Here is a 23515-nt window from a genome sequence, read left to right on the forward strand (position 1 = left end):
AAGTGCCTTTTCCCTACAACAAATTTGCAGATCCAAAGTATCACTTCTTCTATTTAAATTTATACTCGACCCTCCCATAATATCGATACATTGCTACAAGCGAGGATATGTCTAGGAACTCCATTTATACCTAAATGTATTTGTGTAGAAACCCACGGTACTTGAGTATTAGATGCCACTCAGAATTCTTGATAACCTGTTAGGTCCCTATACTACTAGTGTAACCCCTTATTGTTATTAGTGAAAACCCCTTATTATATTGTTGTACCCATGTAGTCCCCTTATTGTTATTATTGTGTCCCATAGAATTCCACTAATTTTATTATTGTGCCCTTACATTATTATTGTTATCTTGACTCTGATTATATTATGACCCCTTAGACTCCTATATATAGAAATGAGGCCTTGTCATTTGTATCATCCAAGAATTGTTCATTTATGTAATGTAAAGGAGGTTCCCCCTCGAAGCGTCTAAATTCTAAGGCGTTTATCTTTTTTTTATATCTTTTTGTTGGTTGGTTTCATAACATTTGGTATTAGAGCTTTGGATTCTAGGGTTTCGTTGCTCCAAACAGGTCATCATGGAATTTTCACTATAACTTTTTGCGCTACAAATTTTCAGAAGAAAAAATGAAAACCCATTTGATCCGAAATCGTTCTATAACTCCAGTGAAAATTTCAGATCTTATCTCACTATATTTTCAGAGATATGATCTGAGGAAGTTAGGGTTTGTGAAAACTCTAGAATTCCATCTCAAATAGGACAGCATGGGATTTTCGTTATAATTTTGTTTCTGTAAAGGTTCAGACTCTAAAATTAAAATCCATTTGAGATGCAATTTTGGTGAAGATAGAGCCTGAATTTCAGATCTTTTTTCACTATATTTTTGGAGATATAGGCCAAGACATTGAGGGTTTCGACAAGCTCTCAAATTACATCCTAAACAGGTGACCTTGGAAAAAGCGTCATAACTTTTTCTCTGAGCATCCGATTGAAATTTCGTAAGAACTTTTAGAATGTGGTTAGACTGTAGTTTACTATTTATTGGTTCTAGGTCCTAAGATTGAAACAATGATACGTGGGACTTCATACAATTGAACTCTAGTGAACTAGTCTATAATTAGGTCATTGTGGGAGATTTGACATAACTCTTCCTTGCAGAATCCAATCTTGATCAGACTTGCAGGGTTAGAAAGAGAACTCAGAGGTCTACTTCAAGATGCAATTACAGAACTTGGAGGTTTGAAATTACAGAGTTACAATTGTTTCAAGATTGAGCTCCTAAAATCAAGAAAAAGCAATATGAAGAAGTTTGATGGCAAGGATCCGGTAAATTGGATACTACAGATGGAGCAATATTTTGATCTACACGAGGTCCAAATGTTACAAAAGGTATGCATTGCATCTTTATATTTAGAACTGGATCAATTTTTATGGTATAAAGGGCTTTTTTCTCGTAAACCACTTGTTACATGGTCAATTTTCATGGAGGAAATGATAGCACATTATGAGGATACAAAGAGAAACACCTTATTTAGCCAATTCATAAATCTCAAACAAAAGTGTCCAATGGTGTAGCACGTTGAGGACTTTCAAAAATTGAATATAAGGGAAAATGATATTCCAGAGAAGCAGAGGATTGATGTCTCCGTAGGGACTTTCAAGGATAACATTCAACATGAGGTTCATATTTGGGAACCTGATTCTTTGGAGAAGGCATTTAGGTTAACAAGAAAAGTGGAAAGAAAAATTATGGCAACAGGGAAGTCTACCCTCACAACTATAAAGAGGGAAGTGTTGTTTCTCCTAGCCTTCCACAACCTACAAGGTTGACACCACAACAATTGGAAGAAAAAAGAGTAAAAGGGATTTGTTACAATTGTGATAAAAAATACATTAAATGTCATAAGTGTGTTGAGAAGAAATCATTTTACGTAAATTGTGAAGAGGAGGAAGAAAAGGATCAAGAAACATCAAAAGAAGAGGATATACACCAGGTACCAACCCCAGAGAAAGAAGAAATGAATCTGACCATGTCTTGTAAAACATTGGAAAGAATTACCACTCCTCAAACTCTCAAGATAGAAGGACATATCAAGAAGAAAAAGGTTCAAGAAGTGAAAGATCACATCAAGAAAGAAGAAATGAATCTGACCATGTACTGTAATGCATTGGCCAGAATTAACACTTAAACTATCAAGATAGAAGAACATATGAAGAAGAAAAGGGTAATAGTGTTGATTGATTTGGGCATTACCCATAATTTTATTCATTGTAAGATAGCCAAGGAATTGAATTGCTTCCTATATCCAGCACCAAAGTGTCAAGTGATGATTGAAAGTGGAGGAACTATAAATTTCTCTAGAAAGTTCCATAATATCAAGCTATCCATGGGAGAATATGCATTGAATAGCCCAATGCTTTCCATTCTAATGCGTGGTGTTGATGTTGTACTAGGTGTCCAATGGCTACAATCCTTGGGTACTATAGCTTTTAATTTTTAAGAACTTCTCATGAAATTTTCTTCGAAAGGAAATGATGTTGAATTAAGGAGTATCACGGGGAAACTAGGAAAGATAATAAGCTCTAACGGATTGACAAAGCTTATAAAGAAAAAAGAGAGGCATAATTGCACAATTATGTTCACTAGAGGTTCCCACATCAAAATCATCTACTTCTCCAGATCTCCAAAAATTCTTGGACAATCATTCCAAGGTATTGGAGACTCCCAAAGGTCTCCCATCTATTTTTGATCATGATCATTCTATTCATTTGATTCCAGGAAGTGTTCCTCCAAACATCAGGCCTTATAGAAATCCCTATGCCCAAAATAGTGAAATTGAATGTATGGTTGTAGAAATGCTAGAGGATGGTATAATTCAACCTAGTCAAAGTTCTTTTTCTATTCTAGTAGTATTGATGCACAAGAGGGATGGGTCATGGCGCATGTGTCTGGATTATAGAGAACTCAACAAACTCACTATTAAAGATAAATTTCCCATTCCTGTCATTGATGAAGTATTGGATGAATTGCACGCATTAATTTATTTCACCAAGTTGGATCTTCATTTAGGATATCATCAACTAAGAATGAAGATTGAAGACATTCCAAAAACAACATTATTGAAGAAAGATGTATTTTCATGGACTCCAGAAGCAATGAAGGCCTTTGAACATCTTAAAGGGGAAATGTGCCAAGCACCAGTCTTAGCTATGCCAGACTTCACAAAAACCTTTATTGTGGAATATGATACATCAAGAAAGGGAATTGGTGATGTTTTAATGGAAGAAGAAAGAGCCATTTCTTTCGAAAGTCATCCAATCAAAGGAAAGTATTTACTCAAAGCTATTTATGAGAAGGAACTGTTGGCAAGACTACATGCACCTAAGAAATGGCGACCTTACATAATGAGAAAATCCCAGTTCAAACAATATTTCCAGAGCTTAATGAGGAAGGAAAAATCATATTGGAACCTAGGGAAGTCATAGAAACAAGAACCCGACAGCTACGAAATAGATCAATTTCAGAGTTTCTCATCAAGTGGAAAAAGTTACCTGCTGAAGATTCCACATGGAAGGAAAATAATTTTATATAGAAGCATCCATAACTACTCAAGCATTGAGGACAACACTTTTTGAAGGAAAGGGACATGTTAGTTCCCTATGCTACTAATGTAACCCCTTATTGTTATTAGTGCAACCCCCTTATTATATTGTTCTACCCATGTAGTCCCCATATTGTTATTATTTTGCATCATAGATGCCCTCTAATGTTATTATTGTGCCCTTACATTATTATTGTTATGTGGACTCTAATTATATTATGACCCGTTAGACTCCTATATATAGAAAGGAGGTCTTGTCATTTGTATCATCCAAGAATTGTTCATTTTTGTAATGAAAAGGAGGTTCCCCCATCGAAGAGGCTGAATTATAAGGTGTTTATCTCTCTTTTCTATATTTTTGTGAGTTGGATTCATAACATACTCGAATTTGTTCATATGGTATGGAAAATGTTTGTGAAATCTGACAAGTCTTGGTCCCTTTCTTTCCATAGTGTGTTCCACTTTATGTACTTATCTTCATAATTCTCAATAGGGTAATATTGTTCCTTGACAACATCTTAGAAAGAATTCCAAGAGGGTGTAACTAAAAATTGTGAGGATTCCTTCTTATCCCTTTGCTCACAGTAAGTTTCCCACTAGTCCTTGACATGGGGGGAATCTTTGAGAAGTGAAAAAAGTAATATTTACCCTATTGGAAAAATTATGGATCGAAAAGTATCCTTATAGTATATTTAACCATCTATCTAGGGAATTTGCATATATCCGTCCTTCAAATATAGGAATTTCAAAGTTAAATTTTACCTTAAAGGGGGAAGCACTTTTGAAGTGACTAATGATGAAGATGTTTCACCAATTGATACCCATAAATGGATATTTGAAAAAGTGTCCATCATCTTGTTCCTATTTCACTTGAGGGCATCTTTGAGAAACATTTTGAAAGGATTTCCTACTCCCTTGTATTTATTTTCTTCTCCCATGGGATGCTAGCATGGTAAGTGAGGTTGGTCTTACAAGTGTTCAAATAATTGAAGTCCTATTTCCTTATACTTATACATGTTGGGAACATGCACATAAAAGGATAGAAAGATAATACCATTCTTATACCATTGATATGAAGTTAACAAAGAAAAAAATGAAATAAAGTTTTAAACAAAAACACAGAGATACAACAAAACAAAACTTCAATTAATAAATAACAACTAATAAATATTGTTTACATGCATAAGAGAAACAAACTAGCTTCGACGATGGTCTCTTATCTCTGAAAAGAGATGTGACAACTAGATGGATTTTGAACTGATTTAAAATGAGGATTTGAGGCCTTTTGATCATAAAGAAAAAATGAGAAACCCTAAACATCGAGAAACCTAACCCTAAGAGATGAAGTGACAAAAGCTTGTGGGCCTTGCTGGGGTTAGTTAGAATGTCAACTGCTTGAGGTCATAACTTTGGAATATGATTTCTATTTGGCACATAAGATACCTTTTTAGAAATATATATCCAAGGAAAATAACTTTTGACTATAAACGACAGGGCTATGCTCCTACAATTTTCCCGTTTCTCAAAAAATGTCGTTTAGGGCTTCAAAACTGCTCTGAAGTTCAGGATCTGAAAAATAGAAAATTGATGAAATAGAAAATTGTGGTGGAAATTAGGAAACTGAAAGGAAACTATGTTGGGGGTCAGAGTTGAATAGGTGGGTGGCTACCAATATCTCCTTGGATCAATACTCCCCACTTAGGAAGAAATGATCCTCATTATGTTGAGTGGCTCTGTGGGTTAAGGAAACTTTTGTTGAACTTGGTCCCTAGTGAGCCACTTGCTTTGGTGTAGAAGCTGGCCAACTTTGACAATATGATATAATTGGATCCTCTATTGGTAAGTCTTCTTAATTTGTGTTTCAATGATCCGATCAATCATGACCTGCCTAATGCAATCTCTGTTGAGCTATATTGGTGTCAATTGCTTAGTAATGTCTGATGTGCCCAATAATGGTTGAAAGTATGGTTGAAGGTAGTCCACATTGAATATTGGGTGCAAGCCAAGGAATGGAGGAATATTTTGCTTGAAAGAATTGTAACCCACAACATTGGTGATGGTGTAAGGCACATATCAGAGTGGTCAAATCTTGCGATGGGCTCCAGTAAGGTTTTCCTGCTAAAACTGCAACCAAACCTTGTTTCCCACTTGAAACTTATGTGGCCATGAATGTTGATCATGAAGTTATTTTTACTTGGCATTTATTTTATCTAGGATATCATTAACTTGCAGCTATATTTTCTAGATGTATTCAATAAACCTGATGACTTTATCAGCTTCAGACTAAACATGTGTGGATTCTACTTGTGTGGTCGCAAGAGGCATTGCTAAATTAATGGGACACAACGGTTCAAATCCCCAAGCCATTTGAAAAGGGTTATGTCCAGTCAAGCTATGGAGATCTATATTATAGTTGTGTTGGACATAGGGAAGACTCTTATACCATGTTCGTGGATGCTTGGATTTGTACATGTGTAGTATGTGAACTATCATCTTGTTGACAACCTTTGTCTGGCCATCAGTCTGAGGATGGAATGCAGTTGACTTAGTGAGCTTAGTGGCCAAAAATGACTAGATGGTTGACAAAAATGAGCTCAGGAAGCTTCTATTGTGATATGATATAATCGTCTGTGGAATCCCAAAATGTACCCACACACGTTTGAATAAGAGTTTGGTAGTGTCTTCGATAATGATACTCTTCTTGCAAGCACTCAATATAACCATCTTATAAAATCTATCAAGGACCACAAATACACAGTGCTTACCATGTTTGGTAGAAGGAATGCCATGCATATAATCCATGGAGATGGATTCCCAAAGTTGTTTAGGAGTAGGAAGAGGAGTTTGTAAGCCTTTCTTCTTAATGGTTGGCATGGAAATGACATAGACATTGTAGAATATGATATGTTTTCCAACATCGTGTCAAATGTTTTTCTAATAAAAAAAAATTTGATACACTGCCACGGGTTTTCTAAGCCAAAGTGTTCTATGAACTGGCTGTAGTGCACCTCCCAAATCAACTTGGAACAATCCCTTGATGGAACACAAAGGTTCCCAAAGTAGCACAACAATGCATCCTAAAGGTGGAATTCTAGTACTTTCTTTCTATCCATCAACATCTAGTATGTGGTGAAAATTATGGATCATTTTTTTATAGTTGCGGCCATCTAAAAGTCTCGTGCCCATAAGAATTGAGAATAATGGCCAATGCCACAATTGGGGACCGACTGAGGTGATCTACAACTTTTTTGGCGCTTCCATTTATGTATTTAATGTTCAAATGAAAATGTTGTAGATATGTGGACCATTTCTGATGGAAATCATTATGCAACTTCTAGGTTTGTGATTTGTGTGGATGATCGTCTCCTTCCCCAGAATGTAATGTTTCCACTATCGACAAGCTTGCATGATGGAGTAGATCACATTATCGTAGGCAGGGTATTTCGAAATAGGTGAATGCATGATGATGGTTTACACTTTTGGGCCACATATGGCAATGAAATTTCAAAACTTTACTCTTTTATTGAATTGAAGCCCTCAAAATTCATATAAGCATTGTGAATTTTGATTCAAAGTAAAATAAATATGTGTATAATTATGTTGTTTTCCTCATCATATTTTTTGCAAACTGTTTTAGTGTCATATAATATGTCAATTTTCCATTGAATGAAATGCTTATCGTTGCACATTTTCACAAATTTTTAGAGGTATGAGTGTGTTCATGCAGCATAACTTAGTCTAATATATATATATATATATATATATATATATATATATATATATATATATATATATATATATATATATATATATATATATATATATATATATATATATATATATATATAGCATGATCTACATAGAGAGAACTAAGTTTTTCATATTAAAAATTTATTTTTTATGCCAAATTATATTTTTTATTATTTTTTGAAGTTGGTGAATTAATACTTCAATTGCATTTTGTAGACACATGTTCATGTACAATTTTCTCTACTATTTAAATAAATTCAAAATCCAACAATACCCTTTTGAAGAGGACTGGCAAACAAAGATATTTGTAATTTTTGAAAATTTTCTGCTTTGTATATTTTATATTATTGATTTTTTATTCATCCCCTTTGAAACTATCCAAAAAAGCTTCAAGCATTATGTTTTAAAAAGATTAGATAAAAAATATCATATGAATTCGAAAATGTCAAAATCATATGCCATTTTATAGATGACTGCTTCTCGAATCCAACATGATCAACTCGACCACTTAAGGGCAAATTCTGCTTGGAGTTGATTAGGGTACAAAATGGTGTCGCAGGGAAACTTGTAGAAGATGAGCTAAAAATCTATTTTTTAGCCTTCAACAGCTCCATCGAGTGCTTAAAATGCTCGATCAAGTGTTTGAAATTCAAATTTCAAATACTTTGATCGATGGTTTAAGAGACCCTCAACCGAGCACTTAATGTGGCTGAAAAGAGTCTCGATCGAGTTATCATAATTATCTAAAAAAAAAATGAAGCCTCTCAATACTTGTCTTTAAGAGAATTATCAAATTTATTTATTACACAAAAATATTTTTTTATAAATATTCAAATATATTCCAAACTCTAATTTTCCTTAATTATAAATACTAATTTTATTTTAATTTACCAAGAAAATAATTAAAATAATATATATATATATATATATATATATATATATATATATATATATATACTTTCTATAAAAGATTTTAACTTTGCTTTTTCAATTTTGAAATTCTTAAAAATGATAATTGGTTTATTGTTTTTCAAATAGAACATATTTTTATACTTAATCATTTTATAACGTTTTTATGTAGAAATTTTCAATAAAAATAAATCAAATTATAATAAATAAATAACAACAAACAAAACTAAACTAAATTTTATAGTATTATTATTTTAAAAATAATTTCATACAATTAGATCTAGATTACTCAAATTCAAATTCGTCAATTAATTTTTTAAAATTTATGATTTGCTTATGTTTTTCTTATTTTAAAAACATATATTGCAAACTTAAGTCACCAGTAAAAATTTATGTATATACTTTGCACTTGTGAGAGTGAGGACATAATGAGTGAAATCACATTTTATAGGTTGAGAAAGATTTATAACTAGAGATACCATTGCATCCATTACAACTATATTAATTATACCTTACAACTATTACAACTACATTAATTATTACTATACTCATTTCTTTTTTTGAACAAGTATTACTGCATTATATATAAGTTTGATTTTAATAGATATGATTATGGCTCAGGGAATCATGTTTATTAACTCTTCAATGGATTTTATAAAACATACATTTCCAATAATGTCAAATTCACATTTTTGAGATACACTTATTCATATAAAAAATTATAATATTTATTAAAATCAAATTGATAAATTTTCATATGTTATATCAATTTATTATTTAAACTATATTTAAACTATATTTATAATAAATTTATTATTTAATTATAACATTGCAAATTTAAATCATATTAAAAACTAATTTTTAAGTTTCCAAATTATAAATATAAGAATATTACAATTTCAATTACAAGTGGGATACAATCATTTTTCAAATTTATACACCAAAACACTAGAAATGTAATGAGAAATTAATCCATACAATTGCTAATTAACTATTCAAATCTAATTAGTAATTAAATTTGTTTCTTTTTTAAACTATCAAATACTTACAATATTAAGGTTTGTATATCATTATTGATATTTACATAAATTTTAAAATTTCCAGCTTTAAGGCTCAATCGAGCTTTAGGGCTTGATCGATCCATAAAGCTTGATTGAGCTCCTAACTCGGGGTTACAAAAAAGCTTGATTGAGAGTTAGTTTTAATTATCGGTCGAGTTTCTTTTTTATCACTCAAGGAGGTCGATTGAGCACTTAAAACGGCTCGATTGACTGCTTAAAATTCTCAATTAAGCCATCTTTTTTTCACCTAAATGCGCTCTCTTGCCAAAAAGTGTAACCCAACTCCATGCTTTGACTAAAATAGTATCGAAGAGTGTCTCAATATGATAGGCCACCATATTCCCTTGTTGGATGAGAACTACACCACTAACATAGTCAAAGGAATTTATGTCAATCTCAAATGGCTTTTACAGGTTTGGCAAAGTGAGTACTAGTGTATAGAAAAGGTAATGCTTCTGCTCAACAAATGTCTTCTATAGTTTGTCAAAACAAAGAAAATTTTCTTTGGATCTATTTTTGGTAACTTGACTCAAAGGCAAAGTGATATGAGAGAATCCGAACACAAAACTTCAATAGAAATTTCTAAGGCCCAAAAAGATTCGAAGCTCTAAAAGAGTTATCAAGGCTGGCCAATCCTGAATGACTTCGATCTTAGTCGGATCCACATGCACACCCTTTTCATCTATTATGTAGTCTAGATATTCGACCTGGTTGATGCAAAAGGAGCATTTATCCAATTTGTCACATAGTTGGTGGTGTCGCAGGGTTTAAAGGACATCCTAAATATGTTGGAAGTTCTTTGCCCAACTCTTGCTGAAGATGAGGATATCGTCTAGATATACAACCATGAATGATTTCGTAAAAGGTCACAAGATTTCGTCCATCAACCTTATAAAAGTTTTAGGGGAATTTATCAACTGAAAGGTCATGATCAACAACTCAAAGATTCCCTTCCTGGATTTTAAGGTTCTCTTCCATACATCCGCGAGTTATATTGGAACTTAGTGATAACAAAACATCATATTAATCTTTTTGAAATGCATGACCCCCTTGAGATGGTCTATAAGGTCATCAATCTATGGGATTAGGTATGTGTTCCTGACAATGATCTTCTTCAGTGCCCACTAATTAATGCATATTCCCCAAGTCTCATCCTTCTTTTGTATGAGTAAAATTGGGCTCCCACAAGGTTAGGAACTTGGTTGGATGTGCCCTTTTTGTAGAAAATTTTGGATATGCTGCTTGACTTCCTTAATTTCCAGAAGAGAGTTGTTATTTACTAGCACAATGGGTAGAGGTGCTCCAAGAGTTAGATCGATCGAACGCTTGAACTAAAAATGCAAGGGTACCCTTGTGGATGGGGAGAAGATGTCCCTGCACTCCTCTGTGACCTTATCAACTTGTTTCTATTGCATGGAGGAACCCGTTCATGGGGCCATGAATGTAGCCATGATCTTCCCCTTAGTTTAAGAGCGAATCATAAAGAAAAAAACTCTCAGTCTGGGAGATGATCTTACTACATTTCTAAGCAAAGATGAAAGAAATGGATTTAGGTGGGGCTACCTCCTATATCCTATATATTTTTCTTCCCAAAATAGTAATAACAGTGTGACATCTAGACTCATACACAACATGATTCTTCCACAATCATGGTTGGCCTAATAAAATATCACAAACTTCAATATGAACAAGATCACACAGTACCTAATTTGTGAAGGGCATGATGATGTAGGGAAGGCAAAATTGTTGCCTAATAGTAAGATTTCATCAATGGTGGAGCCACCTGATGGTGTATGGTTGTGGGTGTTGTTTGTTCAACATGATCAACTGATTAATGAACTATGATGAGATGATGCTATTTTCACTCACACTATTGGGAACCATTCACCCAGATCTGTGAGTGGAAGAGACACTCCTCTCCTTTGGATCTTCAAGCTCAATATTTTGTACCTTAGTGATGGCAATGGTGGCACTAGGTTTTACAACAATAATTTAATTCCCCTTGTCATTCTGTACCTTTTGAGGTTCTGTCTCAAAGTGAGAACACGAATATGAATCTGAATCAGCTCATCCTCCAGTGACTACTTGGTGTGACACTCATTTGTGTTGTAGGTGGGTCCCTTTTGTAACTCATACCACCTTCGAGTTTCCTTATTCATATTTGTGGTTCTATTATTTACTTGTGGCTTCGATGGGTTATCCTAGGTTCCTCCACCTTAGCTATGTCCTTTGGTTTTTTTTGTGGAGGTTCCTTTTCCATACTTAAAATTCATAGATCCAAAGTCTTGCTTCTTCTATTTAAATTTATCCTCGATCCTTGCTCCATATCAATACGCTACACCAAGTGAGGAGATGTCTAATAAATCCATTTATTCCAAGATGTATTTGTGTAGATAGCCATGGTACTTGAGCATAAGATGCAGCTGAAAATGCTTGATAGCAAAATTCATGCATAGGGTATGGAAAATGTTTGTGAACTCTATCACATCTTAGTCCATTTGTTGATGTAATGTGTCCCACTTTATGAACTCATGTTTATATCTCCTAATAGGGTAATAGTATTCCTTGAAGACATATCAGAAATAATTCCAAGAGGGTGTGGCTAAAAATAGTGAGTGTTCCTCTTCATCCCACAACTCATAGTAATTTCCCCACCAGTCCTATATATAGGGCATCTACATCTATTTATCCTTCAAATATAGGAATGCCAAAGTTAAATTGTAAATTAAATGGGGAACACCTTAAAATTGACTGCTAGATGAATATGCTTTGCCTACTAATATCTACTAAAGGATCTAGGACAAATTATCCATCATCTCATTCCTTTGCCACAAGAGGGCCTCTTTGAGAATTTTTTTGAAAGGATATCCTACTCCCTCATATTTCTTTTCTTCCATGATGGGAGGCTGTCAAGGTCGGTCTTGTAAGGGTTCAACCAGTTCGAGTCCCAACTCCTTATGGCCCAACCTCATTGGGGATATGCACAAAAAAACAGATAAAGAGTAGACCATTCTAATACCACATATAAATATTTATGAAGGAATGAAATGAAATATATTTTAAAAAAACATAGAGATATATGAAACAAAACTTTAATTAATAAATAGAAATTGATGAAGACTATTTACATGAAGAAGAGAAACAAACTAGATCTGGTGATGGTAGATGATCTCTGAGAAGATATGTCCAATCTACATGCCTTCTAAACTAAGTTACAATGAGTATTTGAGGAATTTTTATGATGATGAAATAACGAGAAACCCTAAACATCCAAAAACCTAGCCCTAGGAGGTAAATCACCAAAAGCTTGTGGGCCCTTCTAGGGTTAGTTGGAACATCAACTTCCTGGGGCCATAAATTTGGAATATAATATCATTTTGGAACACGTGATACCTTGTTTGAAATACCTATTTGAGGAAAACAACTTTCGGCAACAAATGAAGTAGTCAATATTTCTCGTTTTCTAGTTTATCATAAAAATGTAATTTAGGGCCTCAAAATGACTCCAAAATTTCATGACATGAAAAACTGCTAAAATAGGAATTTTTTTTGGAAATTAGGAAACTGAAAGGAAACAATGTTGGGGGTCCAAGTGGAATAAGCAGGTGGCCACCAATATCTCCCTGGACTAGTCCTCCCCAGTTGGGAATAAATGGCCCCCATTGCATTGAGTGCCTTCATGAGATGGGGAAACGTTTGATTCACTTGGTCCCCAGTGAGCCAGTTGCCTTGGTGCAGGAGCTGGCCAACTTTGACATTATGATACAGTTGGATCCTATGTTAGTGAGTGTTCTTAATTTGTGTGTCCATGATCTTATCATTCTTAGCTTGCTCAATGCAATTTAGGTTAATCTCTATTAATTTCAGCTACTTAACTATGTATGATGTGTCCAACAATGGTGTAAAGTATGGCCGAAGGCAGTCGACATTGAATAGTAGGTGTGATCCAAGGAATGGGGGAATACTTAGCTCAAAAGAATTGTCACCCACAACCTTTATGACAGTGTAAGGCACATATTAGAGTGGTGTAAACTTCTAATGGGCTCTCATAAGGTGTTCCTTCTACAAATGCAACCAAATTTATCACTCACTTGAAACTTATGTGGCACCCAATGTTGATCATCACATTTCTTATACTTACCATTGGATTTATCCAGGATATCATGAACCTAGTGGCGTATGTACTAGATGAGTTCAATAAACCTTGTGGATTTACTGACTATAGACTAAACATGACCAGATTATTCTTGTGTGGTTGCAATAGACATTGCAATGTAAATGGGACACAATGGTTGAAATCCTAGGCCCACTTGAAAGAGGCTGTGGGCAATCTAGTTATGGATAGCTCTATTATATTTGTGGTATGGGGAAGACTCTCATCACATATTCATGGATGCTTTAAGTTCTACATGCATAGTATGTGCACTATCATCATGTTGACAACCTCTTTTTGACCATTATTCTAAGGATTTCATATAGACGACTTGGTGAGGTTAGTGTCCAAAAATGACTAGAGGGTCGTCCAAAATGCACTTAAGAACCTTCTATCCCAATCTAATATAATGGTTTGTTGAATTCCAAAATGTACCCATACTCATTCAAAGAAGAGTTTGGTAGTGTCTTATGATGTGATACTCTTCATGCAAGCAATCAATATAGCATCTTATAAAATATATCAATGATCACAAACACATAGAAATTACCATGCTTGGTAGAAATAAGGCTAGACATATATTCCATGGATAAGAATTCCCAAGGTTGGATAGGATTAGGCAGATGACTGTATAGGCCTTGATTCTTAATGGTTCCCTTGGAGATGGCATAGGTAGTGCAAGATCTGATAAATTTTCCACGATTCTGTCAAAATTCTTACCAATAAGACATAACCTTGCCATAATTTTCTCCAAACCAAACTGTCCCGCAACTTGACTATAGGGCACCTCCCAATTCAGCTTGGCACAGTTGCTTAAAGGAACACAAGGGTACCCTAGATAACATAACAATGCATCCTATAGGGGGAAGTGTAGTACTTTATTTCCATATTAGCATCTGGTATGTGGTGGAAAATTATGGATCATTTTTGTATATCTGTAGCCGTACAAAATTCTCATGCCACATGACTTGAGAACAATGGTTAGTGCTACAATTGGGGGTAGACTAAGGCGATCTAGAATGTTATTGGTGTTTCCCTTTTTGTATTTTATGTTTAAATGGAATTTTCGTAGATATGTGGACCATTTCTAATGATGATCGTTATGCAACTTCCCTTGTGTCCGCATATACTAAAGAGGTCGATGATCTATGTGGATGATCCTCTCCTTCCCCAAAATGTAATGTTTCCACTGTCAGCAAGCCTGCAAAATGGGGTACGTATCCTTATCACAGGTGGGATATTTCCAAATAGTATCGAAGAGTGTCTCACTATGATAGGCCACTAGATTCCCTTGTTGGGTGAGAACTGCACCAATAGCATAGTTAGAGGCATATGCCTCAATTTCAAATGGTTGTTGCATGATTATCAATGTGAGTACTAGCACAGAGAAAAGGAAAATGTTTCATCTCAACAAATGCCTTTTGTTGTGCCTAAGATCAAAAATCTTTTACTTTTACTCCACCCTTTGTAATTTGATTCAAAGGCCAAGTGATATGAGAGAATCCCAACATGAACCTTCGATAGAAATTGTCAAGGCCCAAAAGGTTGTGAATCTCTATGAGAGTTGTTGGGGCTGGCCAATCCTGAATGACTTGGGTCTTAGCTAGATCCACATGCATTCCTTTCTAATCAATTGTGCAGCCTAGATATTAGACTTGGCTCATACCAAAGGATAATTTCTCCAAGTTGGCGCATATTTTATTTTGCCGTAGGGTTTGAAGGACTTGCCGAATATGTTTCAAGTGCTTTTCTCAACTCTTGCTCAAGATGAGGATGTCGTGCATATATACAAACACAAAAGAGTTGGTGAAATTCCGCATGATGTCACCATCAGCCTCTTAAAATTTGCATGGGAATTTGTCAACCTGAAGTTCATGATAAACCATTCAAAGGTGCCCTGCATGGATTTGAAAGAGGTATTCCATACACTTGTGGGTTCTATTGGAACTTCGTGATAGATAGAATTTAGATCAATCTTGCTAAAGTACTTGGCCCCCTTGAGCTAGTCGAGAAGTTCATCAATCCTTTGGATCAATTATTTTTTCCTGACATTGATCTTATTCAATGCCCAATAATAAATCTAGGGTCTACAATTCCCATCCTTCTTTTGTATGAGTACAATTAGGATCCTAAAAGAAGAGGAACTTGGTCGGATGTGCCCTTATTGTAGTAAATCTTATATCTTCCACTTGATTTCCTCATTTTTCTAGAAGAGAGAGATAACATATTGGACCATTGGGTAGAGGTTCTATGAGATTTCAATCTATCGATCGCTTGACTTGACAATGCAAGGTTACCCATGTGGGTGATGAAAAGATGTCCTTGTACTTAGTCGCGATCTTATCACCTTTTTTCTACTACACGAAGGAAACCTTTATGGGGGCCATGGATGTGGCCACGATCTTAACCTTACTTTGAGAGTGAATTAGAAAGAAAACAAATTTCCTAGTCTAGGAGATGATCTCACTGTATTTCTTACTAGAGATCAAAGAAATGGTAGTATGCGGGGATACCTATGGTATCCTATATAATTTTCTACCCAAATTAATAATAACGTTATGAGGTCTAGACTCATACACAACATGATGCTTCCACAAGTATGGTTGGACTAATAAAACATCATAGACTTCAACAAGAGAAACATCACACAATACATTGTTTATGAAGGGCTTGATGTTGTAGGGATGGCAACACAAAAATCTCATCAATGGTGGAGCCACCTGATAATGTATGGTTGCGGGTGTGATGTGGTTGGTAGGACCAACAATTTAACAATCTCTATTGAGATGAGGATATTTTGGATTTGATTGTCGATAATGAAATGTGGTGAACCCTTCAACCATATATGTGAGTGGAAGAGACACTCCCCCTCCTCTACATATTCGAGCTCAATCTTTTGGACCTTGATGATGGAAATGATGTCACTAGGTTCTGAATCAATAATATTCTTCCCCTTACCAATCCCCTGGTCATGTTCTGGCTCATGGTTGGAACATGCATCTGACTCTAAAGCTTTTAGCACTGACACCAGTGATTACTTGGTGTGACACTCATTTGTGTTGTGGGTGGGGCTCTTGTGGAACTCACATCACTTTCCAATGCCCTTCTTCATGTTTTTGGTTCTATTATTTTGTTGTGGCTTCGAAGGGTTTTCTTGTGTTGCTCCACCTTGTATTTGTCCTTTGTTTCAAGGTTTGGACATGCATTTTCCCCACTTGGGATTCACAAATACAAAATATCGCTTCTTTTGTTTAAATTTCTGCTCAGTCCTCAAAATATATTGGTATGTTCTGTAAGGCAAGGAGATGTCCAAGAATTCCATTTCTTCTTAGATGCATTTTTTAATACAACCATGGTACTTGAGTATTATATGTTTCTTAGAATCCTTGATGCCCAACTTCATATGTAGGGTATGGAAAATCTTCGTGAACTCTTGCACATCTTGGTCCCTTTCCTATTGTAGTGTGGTCCACATTATGCACTTATTTTCGTAGTTCCTGGTAGGGTAATATTGTTCCTTGATGACATATAAAAAAGAATTCCAAGAGAGTGCAACCAAAAATAGTGAGGGTTCCTCCTTCTTCCTTTGCTCATTGTGAGTTTCCCACTAGTCCTTGACATGGACGACAACATTCCGGAGTAAAATAGTAATATTTTCCCTATCAAAAAAATTTATGGACCAACAAGTATCCCTCCAACAGATTTGATGATCTATCTATGGCATATGCATCGATATGGACTTCAAATATATGAATTTCAAAGTTAATTTGTACCTTAAGGGGGAAGCACCTCTGAAGTGATAGCTGGATGAAGATGCTTCACCCACTGATAGCCCTCAAAGGAATTGGGAAAAAATGTTCATCATTTCGCCTTGTTGCTTCTCCTTCCTTGTTGTTGCTTCTCTTTGCCTTGCTGCTACTTTGATGCCCCTTTGCCATCAATGAAAACTATTCCATGAATATCCCCCTTTTTCATTGATGGCAAAACACCTCCTTACCTTAGCTTACCTCCCCATTTTATATCAATGGAAAGGGGATATATATATTATATTCTTTCAATATCATTGAGTATGTGTAGAAGCACTAACAAGAGATCCAAGTTTCAATTTATCATTTTCTCATAGAGATTATCCTTTGTAAAACAAATCAAATCAAGTTGATATGTATATGAAGGTTCTCCTTGGTAATGGTGAAGTGATCAAATCTCAACTTCTTCATTATACCACAATTAATTCTTGTTGCTTGATTCATGACACAAATGCAACCTTGAAAATGATACTTATAATTGTAGTACTAGGCTCATCATTGTAAACTGAGAACATTCCAAGATCTGCGTACATAATACTTTTTCCAAACCCCATCTTTGATTTTCAGCTAATTGATCGCACCCAATAGAAGTAGCCATAAAGATGGTTTTGCATCTATCTTGTGGGTTTTGCATCTATCTATTATTTGAAGTGATCTTACCAATATTCACATGAAGGAATTATAGCCCCTTTGTCAAGCCTGGACATACTTCCATACCATGATGAATATCCATATGTTTTGTAAAAATATTGCGCTTAATTTATTTTCTTTGCTTCTTAGCATTTTATTGAATAACTTGGATTGGATGCCATATGATAATTTTGTTAATTTTGTTCTTAAACCCCGCAAGTTACAGGCACAATGTATGTTATGAAACCAGCTCAAGAAAAGATAGAAAATATAGATCAACGCCTTATAGTTCAACCTCTTCGAGGGGGAAACCTCCTTTACATTACATAAATGAACAATTCTTCGATGATTCAAATGACCAAACCTCCTTTCTATATATAGGAGTCTAAGGAGTCACAATATAATCCAGCCGGCCTAACAATAATAATATAAAGCCACAAAAATAATAATAGAGGGATTCTATGGGGCACAGAAATAACAATATGGGGGTAATAGGGGCACAACAATATAAATAAGGGGTATAACTACAATAGTAATGGGGTAATCACTAGTATTATAGGGACCCAACATGCCCCTCTCCTTCAAAAAAGTGTTGTACTCAACGCTTGAGTAGTTCTGGATACTTCTGTATAAAATTCTCATCCTCCCATGTGGAATCATCAGTGGATAAGTTCTTCCACTTGATAAGATACTCTGAAATTGATTGATTTCGTAGCTGTCGAGTTCTTGTTTCTGTGACTACTTCCAGTTCCAATATAATTTTTCCTTCCTCGTCAAGTTCTGGCAATATTGTTTGAACTAGGATCTTGTCGCCTATAACCTTCTTTAAACATGAAACATGGAAAACTGGGTGCAATCAAGAAGCTGCAGGAAGCTCCAATTTGTATGCCATAGTACCAATCTTTTGCAACACCTTGTACGGACCATAATACTTTGGTGATAATTTATTATCCTTCTTAGCTTGCTTTAGGGACATTTGCTTATATGGTTGTAGCCGTAGGAATACCTAATCACCTACATCAAAACTTCTTTCACTGCGATGTTGATTTGCCTGTTGTTTCATTCTATTTTGTGCGAACACAAGGTTATCCTTTAAGAGTTGGAGGACTTGTTGTTGATGTTCGATGTGATGTTACACTGCCTGAACCTTAGAATTTTCTCTTAAATATGATGTGATGGATGGTGGTTGATACCCATAAAGTGCCATAAATGGGGTCATTTTTGTTGATGTATGGAAGGAAGTGTTATACCACCATTCAGCCAGAAGGCAACCATTTGACCCATTGTGTCTGTTTATCAGATACAAAGCAACGAAGATATCCTTCCAAACATTTGTTTACTATCTCAGTTTTCCCATCAGATTGAGGATGATAAGACGAGATATGAGCTAACTGAGTACCAAGACAAGAAAATAATTCTGTCCAAAAATTTCCAGTGAAAATGGGATCTCTGTCACTTACAATAATCTTTGGGTTTCCATGTAGCTTTTGAATTGTTTCCATAAATGCAGTAGAAACTTTACTGGCTTTAAATGGATGTGATAATGCACAAAAGTGTGCATACTTGGTAAGTCTATCAACTACCACCATGATGACACTTTTTCCCTCAGACTTGGGTAAACCTGTGATAAAATCCATTGAAACCTCCTCCCACTGTTGGCTTGGAATGGATAAAGGTTGTAGTAGACCCGGTGTCTTAATTGTTTCAACTTTATTTTGTTGGCAAACCAAACATTCCACCAAAAACTTTTGAATATCTAATTTAAGGCCATCCCAAAAAAATTCCTTCTTAACCCTGTGGTAAGTTTTTAAAAATCCTGAGTGCCCTCCTAAGGGAGAAGTGTGCAATTCCATAAGAATCTTTTGTTTTAGCTGGGAATTCTTACAGAGGTATAAGCGATATTTGTACCATAACGAATCATTTTTCTAGCTAAATGTATCAGATGTACTGGAATCTTGTTGTAGCTTTCGAATAAGTGCCCAAACTTCTTCATCATTCTTCCATTCCTCCCTTGCTTCATTTATCCGATCTGGTTGGATAATAGAAATGGCGCACAACAATGCTTCCACATCCTCATCCTTTCTTGAGAGTGCATCTGCCACCACATTTTGCTTCCCTTTTTTGTAGATGATTTCAAAGTCATAACCCAACATCTTTGTGACCCACTTTTGTTGCTCTTCAGAGGATAATCTTTGTTCTAAAAAATATTTAAGGCTATCATGATCTTTTTTTACCTTGAAGTGTCTTCCCCTTAGGTAGGGTGGCCATTTCTTAAGTGCATGGAGTATTGCCAACATTTCCTTCTCATAAATAGCTTTGCTTAAAAACTTTCCCTTGATTGGACGACTTTCAAAAGAAATGGGTCTTTCATCTTGCATTAAAACAGCACCAATTCCATTTCCTGAAGCATCACATTCCACAATAAAGGTTTTGTGAAGTCCGGTGTAGCTAAGACCGGTGCTTGGCACATTGCCTCTTTAAGATGTTCAAAGGCCTTTGTTGCTTCCAGAGTCCATGAAAATGCATCTTTCTTCAATAATGTTGATAGAGGTGCTGCTATTCTCCCATAATTCTTAAAAAAACTTGCGATAATACCCTGTCAACCCAAGAAATCCTCGCAGATGCTTTATGGATGTGGGGTTTTTCCATTCCTTAATGGCTTTAATTTTGCTAGGGTCTACCTTAACTCCTTCATGAGATACAATATGACCCAAATATTCCACCTCCTGGACTCCAAAGAAACATTTGGATCTTTTTGCATATAATTGTTTCTCCTCCAATAGTTGTAGCACCCTGTCAACATGTTGAACATGATCCTTCCAAGACTTGTTGTAGATTAGTATATCATCAAAAAATACTAACACAAATTTTCTAAGGAATGGTTTGAAAATTGAATTCATCAAACCTTGAAATGTTGAAGGTGCATTGGTAAGGCCAAAAGACATGACCAAAAATTCATAATGACCCTCATGAGTTCTAAATGCTGTTTTTGAAATGTCTTCAATCTTCATTATGATTTGATGATATCCCGAACTAAGATCCAACTTGGTGAAGTAAATTGATCCATGCAATTCATCCAATAATTCATCAATGACAGGAATGGGGAACTTATCTTTAATAGTGAGCTTGTTGAGCTCCCTATAATCCAGACACATGCGCCATGATCCATCCTTCTTGTGCACCAATACTACTGGAGCAGAAAAAGAACTTTGACTCGGTTGAATTATACCAGCCTCTAACATTTCTGCAACCATACGTTCAATTTCACTTTTTTGGACATAGGGATATATGTACGGCCTGATGTTTGGAGGAACACTTCCTGGAATCAGATGAATAGCATGATCATGATCACGCATAGGTGTGAGACCTTTGGGAGTCTCAAATACTCTGGAATGATTGTCTAGGACTTTTTGGAGATCTGGAGAAATAGATGATTCCAATGTGGAAACATCTAGCGAACATAATTGTGCAGTTACACCTCTTTCCTCATTTTTTAGAAGCTTTGTCATACCATTAGAGTTGATTATCTTTCCTGGTTTCCCTGCAATACCCCTTAATTCAACTTCCTTTCCTTCCATAGAAAATTTGATGAAAAGTTCTTGAAAATTAAAAGCTATTGTACCCAAGGATTGTAGCCATTGGACTCCTAGTACAACATCAGCACCTCCCATTGGAATGGAAAGCATTAGGCTAGTCAATACATATTCTCCCATGGATAGCTTGATATTATGGCACCTTCTAGAGAAATTTATTGTTCCTCCATTTGAAATCATCACTTGACACTCTGGTGCTGGATATAGGAAGCAATTCAATTCTTTTTCTACCCTACAATGAATAAAATTGTGGGTGCTTCCTGAATCAATCAACACTATTACCTTTTTCTTCTTGATTTGTCCTTCTATCTTTATGGTTTGAGGAGTGGTAATTCCCACCAATGCATTACAAGATATGGTCGGATTTAATTGTTCTTCATCTAGGCTTTGTTCCTGGAGTATATCCTCTTCTTTTGACCTTTCTTGCTCCTTTTCTTCTTCCTCTTCACAATCTATGTAGAATAATTTCTTCTCGGCACACTTATGACCTTTAGTGTATTTTCTATCACAACTGTAACAAAGCCCTTTTGCTCTTTTTTCTTCCAATTGTTGTGGTGTCAACCTTATAGGTTGTGGAAGACTAGGGGCAACAACACTTCCATCTTTATAATTGTGAGTGGTATGCTACCTGGTTGCCATAATTTTGCTTTCCATTTTTCTTGCTAACCTAAATGCCTTCTCTAAAGAATCAGGTTCCCAAAGGCGAACATCATGTTGGATATTATCCTTTAAAGACCCTATGAACACATCAACCCTATGCTCCTCTGGAATATCTTTTACCCTTATGTTCAATTTTTGGAACTCCTCAATGTGCTCCATTACTGAACCCTTTTGTTTGAGACTTATCAATTGGATAAAAAAGTGTTGCTTTTTGTATCCTCATAATGTGCTATCAATTCTTCCATAAAAATTGCCCAAGTGATAAATTGTTTACGAGAGCAAAGCCATTGATACCATACAAACTGATTTGGTTCCAAATATAACAGTTGCCATACGTACCTTTTGTGTGTTTTGCACATTATTGAGATCGAAGAATTGCTCCATCTGTAATATCCATGTGGCAGGATCATTGCCATCAAACTTCCTCATATCGATTTTTGGAATATGGTGAGTTTTTGATCCAACATTACCATCTATGGAATCATGATTAACATTTCTTTTATTCTCATCATGAGTTTCCTTTAGTACCCTTTCATCCTCAGTGCCCATTTCTTGTAGCAACTTATTCATATTTATGTTCAATTCGTCCATGTCCGTCTTCAAATTTGTCTTCAAATCTACCATGTCTCTTTTCAAATCTGTGTTTGAATCATCCATCTTAGCTTCCATGCTCTTTATCTTAGATTCCACGCCATTTATCTTAGCTTCTGTTAGCTTTTGTGAGCGTGACATTTGTTGCACTTGTTCTTGTAATTTTGATATATCATGTAGCATTTCTTCCTCTTCTTCATGAGTCATGCTAGATCTTTCAGGTTCCTTACTAGGTGTTTGCATTTTCTTTCCTCGGGGCATCAGTTACCGATAATAATGCTTTACTATGCCCTTTAAATTCCTTCAAACCAAGCTTATGCAAAATTTTAAAAAAAAGACTACACACCTTTTTTCACTTTGTAGAAACCTGATATTGAATCTGATGCATCTCTGTAATTTCGAATCATTCAATTCTGAAATTTTGACCTGTAGTAGCCTTCTGAGTCCTCTTTCCAATTCCACAAGTCTGACCCAAATTGGTTTCTCCAAGGAAGAGTTATGCGAAATCTCCCACAGTGACTTGCTTATAGACTAGTTCAGTAGAGCAAACTTGTACGACGTGCCACGAGTCATTGTTTCGACCTATGGATCTGAAAAATGCATACAAGAAACTACAGTTCGTCCTCTTTCTGTACCTTCTTACGAAATTTCAATCCGATCCTCATAGAAAAAGTTATGACGATTTTCCCCAGGTCACCTGTTTTGAATGTAATTCAGGAGTCTACAAAAAGACCAACTTCTTCAGATCATATCTCT

This window comes from Pinus tabuliformis, chromosome 6, assembly GCF_031772625.1.
Source record: "Pinus tabuliformis cultivar Carrire ecotype Pingquan chromosome 6, CPIR1, whole genome shotgun sequence".
Lineage (NCBI taxonomy): Eukaryota > Viridiplantae > Streptophyta > Pinopsida > Pinales > Pinaceae > Pinus > Pinus tabuliformis.